We start from the raw sequence: 13,926 nt of genomic DNA on the forward strand, positions 1-13,926 counted from the left end.
TGCAGTTTTATTATCTACTTTTATGGTGGTTTATCATTCATTCTCATTTTCCCATATGGCTCTTAACCACCTTAGCCCCACTGACGTTATCTTATCAATATCTAAGACATCAAACTTCAAACCACAATGATACCAAACAAACCTGGCTCATATCAAAATTTACTGAAGTCTGTAATATTAGACCTTCATTTGAGGAAATCTGTTAGTGAGATGAAAAGAAAGGGCAACCGAAATCCTCTTTGGAAGTGAGGTCTCTCTCATCAGTTCTAGTCTTCATGCCCTGCAGAGATGGATGGATGAGTCAGTGGCATGAGTAACTCACAAGTAGAACCAGTTACAACTGTCAGGGAGAAAGAGCATCACTCCCCTTGCTATTAATGCTTTCAAAGAGCATTTTGTATACATATATAATAGTTTTGTCAGTTAGTATAGACAGATTTCAATAGTACATAACATGTTTTAGATGGCCTATATTAATATATAGGTTCTGCAGAAGAAAACACACACACACACATACACACACACACTTAGAGGGAACCTAGAAAAAAATCATGGCAACTTGGTAGTTAAAACAAATTTTGGAAAGTATGTTTTGAATGGTTAGCCAAATATAGACTACGCAATTTAGGAGAAGGGAATGAGTTGGGATTTTTTTCCAAAATGAGAGGCATTTCCACAATAACACATTTTCGTAAATCCATGTGACTGTTATTTGTATGAAAGTCAATTTTATTCACATTAAGATATCATGGAAAGAAAACACAAATACTGATTTTAAATTGACCCTGAAATTGAAAATCACCAGGACTCACACTGAACTATAGAGGCTATGTTACATCTTTCATAAGCAATTTAATGTGGTATTTCTCATACTAGTATCAGAAACTGATTTATTTACAAAGTGCAAACAAACCTCTCAAACTGCATTTAATGCTCCAGAGGTCAAGTAAAGGGAAATCTTAATAGAAACAGTACAGACTGACCAAGGAAGGAACAGTTTGTACAAGAGATATGCCTAAGTGCAGCTACACAAACCACAGTAACTGCAGAAATGAATATTGTAAAAAGGTTACATAGGCAAGTGTTAGCAATGTAGGCATGGAAAACATTAGAAATACTGATGAGCTTGAGGAGATTGCTGATTTTGTTACCATGCAGTGATTGAAAAGAACCCCAGAAATCCAACTCTCCCATATTATATTTCTTAGAATCTCTATTTCTTTTCCTTGTATCTTTTCCACTCAAATCTTCACATTATTTTTCAGTCTCTAGTCATGTTCATTTCTATATGCCTGACCACTCACCTTAGTTGTGTAAATATTAATATTCACTAGGAAATTACACAGGAAAATATTGGCTCATGAAGTTAAATATGTATTTTTCTTGCCTTTGAAATAATCCAACTCAATTTCCTCCTTCAGTGCTTGCACCCAACAAACCTTGCAATGTTCAAATTCTCATTGTAGTTAGTTCATATATTCAAAAATAATTTCTGTATTCACTATATTTATTTTATTAATTTATATTGAAAGTATAGTGATGAATAATATAAATTCTGTGTTACCTAGGAGTTTTGGACACAGAATCACATATATAATTCTAAGAGGTAGGAATTTAATAAGGCTGTTACTCTGGAAAGGAAAAAAAATGATGTTACCCAAGTTCTTAGTAAAAATGAAGTCAATTAGATGTATGTTGGGTTTGGCTATCAGTGATTGGTGCTTTTGATCAGAGAAATTTCATAGTATTATTACAGATATCAGACTGAGACAGATGAAAGAGAAGGACATGCAACACTAGAGAACAATCAAATACATTTCTGGCTGCCACTTTTGGATATAAAGGTCAAAGACGATTTGCACCACTTTAAAACACAGCAGGAATTCTATGAAGCTCTGTAACAGTAACACACCAGAATCAATAGGATAAATTTGTTTCCAAGTGTTTTGTTACACAATATATTTCTGTCCTTACATACCTAAAATACTGACTTTAGGAAATGGAGACGTCTATAATCTGAACATTGACTTGGTTCAGCTTCTGGCACTCAAGCAAGCATTGAATATTTGTATCCAAAAATCAATATATAAATAATTTAAATGAAGGCATATAGAAACCAAGGCAGCAACATAAATATCTATATTCTGTGATACATTGTAGACAAATCTATAAATATGTGTTGAGTATATTAATACTTGATTTCAATTAAATGCTATATTGGCATTGATAAAGAAACTGATTCTTTTGCTTATGCTATATCAGAGGCACTACTTACAGACAGCTTAGTAAGATATAGGAAAATTGCATAGATTTCATTTGGCTATTTTTCAGCTTTTACATTTTATTCAGTCTTAATAAAAAAGCAATGCAATTAAACAGTAAGTTTCTGTGTCTTAGAGCTTTTATGCTAAGAAAATTCATGTACTCAATGCTTTGTTTTAAACAATGAGCCTTTTGAACTCATTAAATGTACTAAAATATGTAAAGCATTAAGCCACAGAGCATAAGTAGAAGGGTGCAAGTCAATATCTTACAGGCAGCACATTGACAATTTCTAGATAAGTAAATGATGAAGAGGCAGAATCTCTGAGTTGGTTATGGTCTAATAGTATATGAGCAACATTATGGGGTCCAAAACAGAATGTATACTCTAGAAGGCTTTGCTGATCTTTTGTAAGTTACAGACTTGGAGAGAATTTTAAATATACAAACACTAAAATGCTGTATGGTTTTATGTGATACAGCAAATTTCCAAAGGGAAAATAGCATAAAAGTCAGGTGGAAGACTGCAGAACTTTTCTATAATATAACTTATGAAATATGAAACATTTCAAGCCTGCTATTCCTTACCTTACTCATATGTAACATTGTTGAAGATTTATCTGTATGAATTCTGTCTTAAATATAAGAAAGTTAAGAATTGTGGATGATTTTATGCTCTAGCAAATGAAAAATCATCAAAGTAAAATCATGTTTGCATGATGAACAACTCAATTTCTATTAAAATAATTATCCTTTTTTTGGAAGTGAGAGCTTAAATGAATATATAATATTATGCTTCGATAAGTGTGGAATGTACTATCTGATTCTAATTTCATTGTTTGAGAATGGTATTCTTTCTCTTGGCTATCCATTAAAGTTTTCGAGATAATTCTGGTGTGTTATAATCATTGATACAGAGGCCTAGAGAGATGGCTCAAAGGCTAAGAACATTTGTTGCTCTTGCCAAATATAGATGTAACCAACCGTCTTATTAAATAAGAAACACAGAAACAATGTAAAAGAGAAAGCTGAGAGGTCAGAGCTCAGAGCTAAAATCTCACCATTCCTCCTGCTGTCCCAGCTTCGCGAAAAAAGACCTACTTCCTGTCGGTTCGTTTTTTTATAGTATGTTGTTCTGCCTTCTCATTGGTTGTAAACCCAAACACATGACTGCCTCGTCACTGTTTGAATGTACAGCCCCCTAGGTCTTAAAGGCATATGTCTCCAATGCTGGCTATATCCCTGAACACACGGAGATCTTATGGGATTAAAGGCGTGTGCCACCACCGCCACACTCTTGCTATGGCTCTAATAGCTCTGACCCCCGGACAACTTTATTTATTAACATACAATCAAAATAATATTTCAGTACAATTAGATTACCACCACATTTCTCCTTTTCTATTTTAATAAAAAGAAAAAAATCAAAAGGTTATAACTAACAAAAGAAAAACTATATACAAAAGTACAATAACTATATACAATATATACAAGTAATAAATACCTAAACAGGTATTTGACAAATTAGAGAAAATAATTCCATTATCTATCCTATTTTGGTAAATCCAAGATGTATCTAATGCACTTTCTATCCTAATTAATTTTCAACTATAACTAACTAATCTTCAACCATAACTAACTAATCTTCAACTCCCTCAGAGACCCAAGAAGGGAATAATTAGCTAACAAAAATAAAAAACAGGAAGTGCATGCAAGCAACTTCCAAAAAATTTGTGAGTTGACAGAAAAAGCCAGCTGCCTGGGCAGTCAACTGAGGTTTCTCCGTAGTGTTGGGGCATCATCTTCAGCCTATAGGCTTAGTGTATCTGATAGACTCATTTGTGAAGTAGGATGTACGCAAGGTCAACAGTTCAACCTCACATTGGGTGAGAGCAGTCCACGTACCAGAAACACCTGAATTCCACTAGTGTCCTGTCATGATTCAGGATTTTAAATTCTGGAAATTGTTGACAGTTTTTTAATTCAGCTGTCCATTCTTCTTGGCTGTGTATATATGGCTTCATCTCAGCATCCCCTTCTTCTCCACATCCCTCTATTAAATGCCAGTCTACTTTTGAGAGGCATGAGCTTTCAGCTGCTGTTCCATTGTACAACAGAATCCATCGGCCCTCTGCCTGTTAAGCTGCCTTCGAAGAAAAGGGCACTGTACCTTTTCCTGATGCGAAGGCCACTTCAGGGATGGGGCCATATTGTCCTGGCCTCAGAAGATGCCTTTTGATAAAGCCATAACCACACTTGTTTTGGCAAGAATCAGTAGTCCCTTGTTTCGTGATCTGTCTGCCATTTTGTCCTGTTGATTCGAGGATACTTTGTTGTCCAGTGACTAACTTTTGCCAGAATGAAAGTTGACTCCATATGCAGTTTCTTCAATGCCCATATTTTCTCTAAAGTAGATTGGTACTGCCAGGAGCTGACATGTCTCAAAAAAGAAAGATTTTCTAAGTTATTAAACATTTTAAATGCCATATTCTGTAGATCTCTGAAGGGTTTGAAGATGACCTGTCTAAAACATCTCTGCTCAATTTTTAAAACATATCTAATATGACTACAAGTTCTATGATAATGTCTAACTACTAGCTTTCATTTCTTTATATCCTAATAGTTGATAATAATAACATTCAAGGATCAGAAATTTGCATTACATTGTTAAATGAATGGTATAAATACAATTAGAAATATACATATAGCATTTTCTAACAATATCAGTTTCAAATTTGTATACAATATAAAACAATTCAATCCAATGTAAAGTATTTAAAACTAGTAATTGTCTTTTCCTTTTCTTTCTTTCTTTCTTTTTTTTTAAACAAGAACCTTAAATCTAATCTCCTTTGCTTAGGCTTTTTCCTAACCCTTGACAATAACTTGTAACCAACCCCCTAAATACTGAAAATTATCCCAGACCCAAAACCATTAAAAAGACCAAAAAACCACCCCCCACACCACCTCTTTGGGAATGTGGGCGTCGTATTCTTAAAATTTCTTCCTGCTGGGTATGGGCGAAGTTTTCTTTATCCTGAAAGAAAAATTTTAGGCTAATTGTCAAATTCTAGGAGAGGTAACTATATCCTTCATTATCCAGTCTGTGTATAATGCCAAAGTTCAGGGTTTATCTCAAGTCCTTATTCAAGTAGTCTTTGAGACTGGATCATCTCAGCTAGTCATCTCAAAATTGCTCTGAGCACCTTGTAGTTCAAAGCTGATCTGTGGATGATGTTTGTCAGCTTAATGATATTATTATTGTCCACGTGGAATTGTTGTTGTTGTGGGGCCCCATCTTCTTTCTGGAGACTTCAGTTGATGTTAGGCCTGGCCATGATTTCCTGCAGAAAACTGATAAGAGACTCGAACACAAAGACATATATATGTAGCTAATTGAAGCCTTTTTTCTAGAATTAGTTAGTACTCTATATGACCATTCATATCTTAACAAAGTTTAAAATGTATATATATATTAATCTTGTAAATTTTGATATAAAATTTATACTTTAAGAAAAGTTTAAAGAATCAGAATAGAATCAAAGAGTTGAGATTAGTAATAGAATAGTCCCTTAATTAATTTTGCTTTTGTCCTGTACCATAGCAGAAGATGGCTCTTATTCTGGCATGATACAGGGAGTTTGCATTTACCTTTTAACAACATGCTTGATTTTAAAGAAGGAGAGAGCCATTCTCCAACTCCAAAGTCAGCTTTAAATTTTAATTGAACTGGGACTGTTAGAAGACCAATAGTGTTAAATCTTTAGAGAAAAGCAGAAACAAACATTTAGGAAGACATAAAATTTTTTTAGATAATATATACCCATACACCGTTTCATTCTGTTTCTTGGGATAGATGATTTGTCCCTTTTCTTCAGTTGTCTCATTTGTCCAGTGTTCTTCAGATTCCTTAACCTTCATTCTCCTAAAAGATAAAAACAAAAACCTTTCCCCAAGACTAATTTTGGGGATGTTCCTTTTTGGTAAGTTATTATCTGATTAAATGAAAAGGCATGTGTTATTGATACAAGTTAGTTTAAATTGGATGTTCATGCTGGTTGATGAACTATCACCTCCTCTAATTAAGAGGTCTCTCTTGTTCAAATCGAACCTTTATCAATTTTGATGGTACCCACAGCTTATCTTCTCCTGTAGAAACAAAAGCAAAACCTCGTCCCCAATGTAATACATACCCTGGTTTCCATTCTGAGGTCAGCACATCCTTAAAGTATATAGGCTGATTTAATTCTGTAGTTTTTTCTATTATCCAATGTCTCTCTGCAGCTGTTGTTCCTTTCTCATTGGCATTCAGAAAATTCAAAGTTAGAAGAGCATTATGCAGTCTATTTCTGGGGGTTTTTGTTACCCATTTCTGTTTATTTAGCATATCCTTTAGAGTTCTGTTTGATCTTTCTATAACTGCTTTACCTGTAGGATTATGTGGTATGCCTGTAATATGCTTTATATTGTAATAAGCAAAAAACTGTTTCATTTTAACAGAGACATATGATGGAGCATTGTCAGTTTTGATTTGTGCAGGTATACCCATGATGGCCATAACTTCTAGCAAATGAGTGATTACAGAATCAGCTTTTTCAGAACTCAAAGCAGTTGCCCATTGAAATCCTGAATAAGTATCGATAGTGTGGTGTACATATTTCAGTTTTCCAAATTCTGCAAAGTGAAACACGTCCATCTGCCAGATTTCATTTCTCTGAGTACCCTTTGTGTTACATCCTGCTGGTAATGGCGTTTGATTGTAGAAGGAACAAGTAGGACATTTCTTTACTATTTCTTTGGCTTGTTGCCAGGTTATGGAAAAATCCTTTTTTAAACCTTTACTATTAACGTGATGTTTTTTTATGAAATTCTGAGGCCTCCAGCACATTTCCTATCAATAATTTATCAATCTCATCATTGCCTTGTGCTAGAGGGCCTGGCAGACCAGTATGGGATCGAATGTGAGTTATATATAAAGGATGATTCCTTTTCCTGATTGTATCTTGTAATTGAATAAATAGTGAAGTTAATTCTGAAGCATCAGGGATAAATTCTGCAGTCTCAATATGTAACACCACTCTTTCAGCATACTGAGAGTCAGTTACTATGTTGAGAGGTTCTGAAAAATCCATTAATACCAACAGAATAGCATACAATTCTGATTTTTGAACTGAATTATATGGACTTTGAACCACTTTACTTAAATTTTCTGATTTGTAACCTGCCTTTCCTTCTTTGTTGGCATCTGTATAAAATGTACGAACTCCAGATATGGGTTTTTACCGTACAATTCGAGGCAAGATCCAATCAGCTCTCTTTATAAGATCAATTCTATTGCTTTTGGGATATTTGCTGTTAATTTCTCCCAAAAAATTACTGCAAGCTCTTTGCCAAGGTTCACTTTCTGTCCATAATTTTTCAATGTCCTCCTTAGTTAATGGTATGACAACTTCTGCTGGGTCTATGCCTGCTAATTGACGAAGTCTCAATTTTCCTTTGTAAATCAAGTCAGAGATTTTTTCCACATAAGTTTTTAATTTTTTATTTGGTTTATTTGGTAAAAATATCCATTCCAATATAATATCTTCCCTCTGCATTAATATTCCAGTAGGAGAACGCCTAGAAGGTAAAATAACCAAAATGCAATCCAGCTTTGGATCAATACGATCCACGTGTCCTTCATGCACTTTCTTTTCTACCAAGGCCAATTCTTTCTCAGCTTCAGGTGATAATTCTCTTGGACTATTTAAGTCCTTGTCACCTTCTAAGGTTTTGAACAAATTAGTCAGTTCATCATTTTTTACCCCAACAATAGTTCGTAGATAAGAAATGTCTCTAAATAATCTTTGAAAGTCATTAAGAGTCTGTAGTCTATCTCTCCGAATTTGCACCTTTTGGGGTCTAATTTTTTGTAGCTCTATTTTATATCCTAAATAATTAATAGAATCTCCTCTTTGTATCTTTTCAGGAGCAATTTGTAATCCCCAGCAAGGCAAAATTTTCTTTACTTCTTCAAACATTATTTCTAAAGTATCTGCATTTGAGTCAGCTAGTAAAATATCGTCCATATAATGATAAATTATAGATTTAGGAAATTTTTTACATATCAATTCCAATGGCTGTTGTACAAAATATTGGCACAGAGTTGGGCTATTCAACATTCCCTGTGGGAGGACCCTCCATTGAAATCTTTTAACCGGTTGAGAATTATTATAAGTAGGCACTGTAAAAGCAAATCTTTCTTTGTCTTTTTCTTGTAAGGGTATTGAAAAGAAACAGTCTTTTAAATCAATAACTATGAGAGGCCATCCTTTTGGTAACAGAGTAGGCAAAGGCATCCCAGATTGTAGAGAGCCCATTGGCTGAATTACTTTGTTAATTGCTCTAAGGTCTGTTACCATTCTCCATTTACCAGATTTCTTTTTAATAACAAATACAGGAGAATTCCAAGGGCTGGTTGATTCTTCAATATGCTGAGCATTTAACTGTTCTTCTACCAGCTCTTCTAAAGCCTGGAGTTTCTCTGTTGTTAAAGGCCATTGCTGGACCCATACAGGCTTGTCTGTTAACCATTTTAAAGGTAGAGCTGTTGGTGTCTTTGGAAGATCATCAGTTATTGTGCCCTGTTCTTGTATAATATGGATGGCTGGTGACCACTCATTAGAACAATATCTTCTAATATTTATCTCAGTAACATGTGCTAGTTTATGATTTGTTTCTGAGATTGGAGGGATGTTAATCTGAGTATTCCATTGTTGCAACAAGTCTCGACCCCACAGGTTCATAGTTATGTTAGCCACATATGGTTTTAATTTTCCTCTCTGTCCTTCTGGACCTATACATTCGAGCCATCTTGCACTCTGTTTCACCTGAGATAATGTCCCAATTCCTAACAGTTGAACGTTTACCTCCTGAAGAGGCCAAGTTGGATGCCAAAATTCTGGTGCAATTATGGTAACGTCCGCACCTGTGTCTACCAGACCAGACAACAAAACACCATTTATTTTTATTGCTAATTTTGGTCTTTGTTCATTAATAGAAGTTTGCCAAAAAATTTTCTTTATGTTTTCTCCTGAATTTTCTATTCTCTCTGTTTCATCATCCTGACCAGCATGATTTATTCCAATAGGCATTTGGTTATTTAATCACTCTCCAGAGCAGGCATTTCCTCTATGGCTGCAGGAAAGGTTTGAACTGGATTTGCACTGGGGGCCTGCCTGAGGCCCCTCTGGGAGTTTCCCGAAGACTGAGGCAAAGGATTACCCTGTCTGTCCTTTGTTGATCTACATTCATTGGTCCAGTGTTTTCCCTTACCACACCTTCTGCATACTCCAGAAGGAAGGGGCATTCTGTTGCCATTGTTCCTTGAAGAAACATTGTTTCTGGGAATGACCTGTCTACAGTCCCTTTTCAAATGTCCTTGCTTTCCACATCCAAAACATCTAACACTCCTCAAACCTTTTGAAATTACTTCTCCTACCCATGTATCATCATGCTCATTAGCTTCAACATTAATTGTTTCTCTAATCCAATCTTCCATAGGTGCAGATCTTGCCCTTAATGGCCTGATTATTCTTTTACATGCTGCATTCGCATTCTCAAAGGCCAAAGATTCAATTATTGCCTTACCAGCTTCTGAATCCGAGACCATTCTCTTTACTGCTGAAGCCAGTCTTTGTAAAAAATCTGTAAAAGACTCTTTTGGGCCTTGCTTCACCTTTGTAAATGACTCAGATTTTTTCCTGGTTCCTCAACTCTGTCCCATGCATTCAAGGCTGCCGTTCAACATAAAATTAGGGTTTGGGCATCATATAAACATTGTGTTTGTGCTGAAGCATATTGGCCTTCGCCCATAAGCTGATCCTGGCAAACTTGTATTCCTTTATCCCTCCATTGTTTTTCTATGTTTTTAGCCTCCTCCTTAAACCAAGTCAGAAATTGAAGTCTCTGGCTGGGTTCCAGAACACCTTGTGCAAGGTCCCGCCAGTCCTGTGGTACTATCCTATTATATGTTGACCAAGAGTTTAACATTTGCTTTACATATGGGGAATGCATGCCATAAGATACTATTGCCTCCTTAAACCTTTTTAAATCCAACATTTCTATTGGAGCCCAATTATTTTGTGTAGCCATTTGATCAGGCATCTGCTGTACGGTTACAGGATAAATTAAGGGTGACTGTGTGAAAACAGGCTTTCTTTCTGCAACCTTATGATCCCGACTTGAAACAACTTCACTGTTAATTTCTTCTGTCTGAATTTTTACAGGTTTAACAAGTTCTTCTAAAGCTGTTATCCTGGCACTTAAATTGACTATCTTTTTAAATATTAAAATGTGGATTATTATAGTGATAAGGTGCATAATTCCACCAATACTAATATTATATAGTTGTTCCATTGTCAGACTGCCTAAAATTTCGAACAAAAACCAATTTTCTTCCAATGTACACATAAAACCCATTTGTTTTTTAATGTGGAAAAAAATTCTCTTTTAGATAGTTTCCTTTAAAATATCTGATATGTTATGACTTACCAAATCTGCGTAGAACACTAGAAATCCGAGGGGATTTTCAAAGCAGCCACCTAGTGTCCCAGGTGTAAATCCAAAGAGAAAGAGAGAGAGAGAGAGAGAGAGAGAGAGAGAGAGAGAGAGAGAGAGAGCAAGAAAGCGTAGCTGGCTAAAGTTTAAATGCAGCCACGTGTTCCCTCTTGTGCCGAGTCAAGGCTTGGGTCTGGCTTCCTTAAGCTCCGACCACGTGCGTTGGCTTTACAGGCAGGGCCCTGTTCGGCAGGGCAACTCTGAGTTGTTTGTAGCACCGGCTTTAAGCAAGCAGGATTTAAGCAAGCAGCTCACCGATAGTCCAGCCTGAGGTCAAGCAGAACTAGACCCAGGCTAAGAAGCCGCTGCTCGGACTAAGAAGCTGATCGCCACCGGGCAGCCGCGCGTGCCGCGGGCCGCCTGCAGCCCTTGCGGGAAAGCAGACCTGCCGCCAAGCCAAGCAGTTTTTAATGGATTCTTGTCACGTTGGGCGCCAGATATAGATGTAACCAACCGTCTTATTAAATAAGAAACACAGAAACAATGTAAAAGAGAAAGCCGAGAGGTCAGAGCTCAGAGCTAAAATCTCACCCTTCCTCCTGCTGTCCCAGCTTTGCGAAAAAAGACCTACTTCCTGTCAGTTCGTTTTTTTAATAGTATGTTGTTCTGCCTTCTCATTGGTTGTAAACCCAAACACATGACTGCCTCGTCACTGTCTGAATGTACAGCCCCCTAGGTCTTAAAGGCATATGTCTCCAATGCTGGCTATATCCCTGAACACACGGAGATCTTATGGGATTAAAGGCGTATGCCACCACCGCCACACTCTTGCTATGGCTCTAATAGCTCTGACCCCCGGACAACTTTATTTATTAACATACAATCAAAATAATATTTCAGTACAATTAGATTACCACCACAGCCAAAACCCAGGTTTGATTCCCAGCTCCCACACAGTGGCTTAGAACCATCTGTAACTCCAGCTCCAGAGGATTTGATGCCTTATTCTGACCTCTGTGAGAACCAGGCATGCACATGATACAGAAATACATGCAGACAAAATACTCATACACATAAAAAATATGATAGATGGATCACTGATAGAGAAAAATTGACATGAGGATTTTAATGAAGCTATATTCATGTTGCAATTATAGTTAAAGAGTTTGCATACCAAGTCCAACCATTTATAGTTACTGCACGAGCCCAAATATGTTTAAGTTTTGTAGTAGAAATATATTTCATCATCAGACTGTCAACATTTAGTCTAATGGCCTCTTCTGCCTGTTCTAACATTTCCCACTTCTGAAATTCTTGGAGCCATTTTCATATTCATGTTTTAATAAATGTATTCTTTATATTGTTCACATTTCAGCTTTACTTGAACTGTCTTATATTGTACACTGCTGGCTGCTCAAACATGTACCTTGTCATTAACATAATAAAATAATAGGTACTTAATAAATTGCTAACTAAAATGCTTCACTATGTATACTTTCAGGAGCTAAAATAGCTCTTTTTCCTTATCAATTTAAAGAATATAATTAGTCTATAAATTACTAAAGGTATGCTAGTGATTTATTATTTTTACTTAAAACATACAACAATGAAAATAAGGCCATGCAAAGGAATGTCATAAAAATTTATAAAACATTTACAGTGTATTTAGTCATGGTGCACAGGATATAAGTTAAAAAATCTATTGGCAAATATTGTTTATTTCTCTCCATCTACTTACAGTTCATCATTTTCCCAACATTTCTTCAAACTGTTCTTGATAGCATTATGAAATAATCAATCTTAACCCATCTATATAGCAGGAGGCCCCGTTTTGATCTGTGTTTTCATGGTTATATATTGCTGTAATACTAACCATTATTTATTATCCATGTAATTATGCATCAAGTTATCTCTGCTGAGTAATTCACTTACTGTGATTTTATTCACAAATATGTAAAATGGGAATTATTTTCTCTACTTTGTGGATTAGGAAACTGAATCTCAAAAGGGCTAAGTAGTGTTCACAGTGGCTCCATTATAGAATGCAATATTTACTTGAAAACAGAATTGAAGCTAAATAATAGCCTAATGGAACATGAAAAGATCCTGTGTCTAGAGGCAAATCTTTAAATATATTATGATAATCCTACCTATTGTAATTCAAAGTATTATGATATTTCCCTTTTAGGCTAAACCAAATGAAGGGTTAAATAATGTTGATATTTAGCACAATACCTGAGGCTAAGTATCTTACTGCTTAGAAACAAACTTCTGTGATGTTTAATTCATGTGCAGTATGGTGAAACTTGAGGATTTCTAGAGTTGTAAGTCTGTGTTTCTACATCAAGAGAAATATGGTATACCACGACTGCTTCAGTTTTATGGTCTTTATTTGTGTTCAACAATTGTTAAAACTGTACATGGAAGATGTGATAGGGAAAGCAGATTCTTAAATAATCTCAAAAAATATTTGGGATATTAAAAGGATTTTAATTGTACCTAATAGAACCTTCCATAAGGAAAAAGACTGTATTGTCTCAGGTTTTTACGTGTTAATGTTGCCCTGCCAATGTATGGGCAGCACATTTTTCATTAGTTAGACACTATGCTAGGTACTTTTGGAGAGGATTCTAAAACTAAAATGTAAATAGATGGCAGATGAAGGTAGTTACACTACAAATGATAGGCATACATGCATCCAGAATGACAAATTATTACAAGCCCAGGGAGGAGGCTATTAAATGTTATAGCACTTTCTCTGTAAAGAGCCTAGTGTGAGGAATCTCACTTCTAATAGTCATTACAAAAATCACACCTCTGAACTGGTTATTTACAGTGCATATGTTGCCACACAGCTATTTCTGATAACTAGACTGAGTGTTTACCTTAATTGGGCATACTCAGTTGCTCCCAGGAGGGAGTCTTAACAGAGAATTGCTGTTAAATCCCTTAAACAAATAGTCCATTTGAAAGACTTGGAGAGACTATTTACTCTGCCCAAATATTGCATGCCCACACAGCCCACCAATGAAGCTGTATGAGGAGAGTACCAAGAGTTTGTGAGAAAACTCCAAGTAAACAAGAGTCTTGTAATCTCTGTTCCTACATAATGTGGATAAAAAGCAC

Source organism: Peromyscus leucopus, chromosome X, assembly GCF_004664715.2.
Source record: "Peromyscus leucopus breed LL Stock chromosome X, UCI_PerLeu_2.1, whole genome shotgun sequence".
In the NCBI taxonomy this organism is placed as follows: Eukaryota; Metazoa; Chordata; class Mammalia; order Rodentia; family Cricetidae; genus Peromyscus; species Peromyscus leucopus.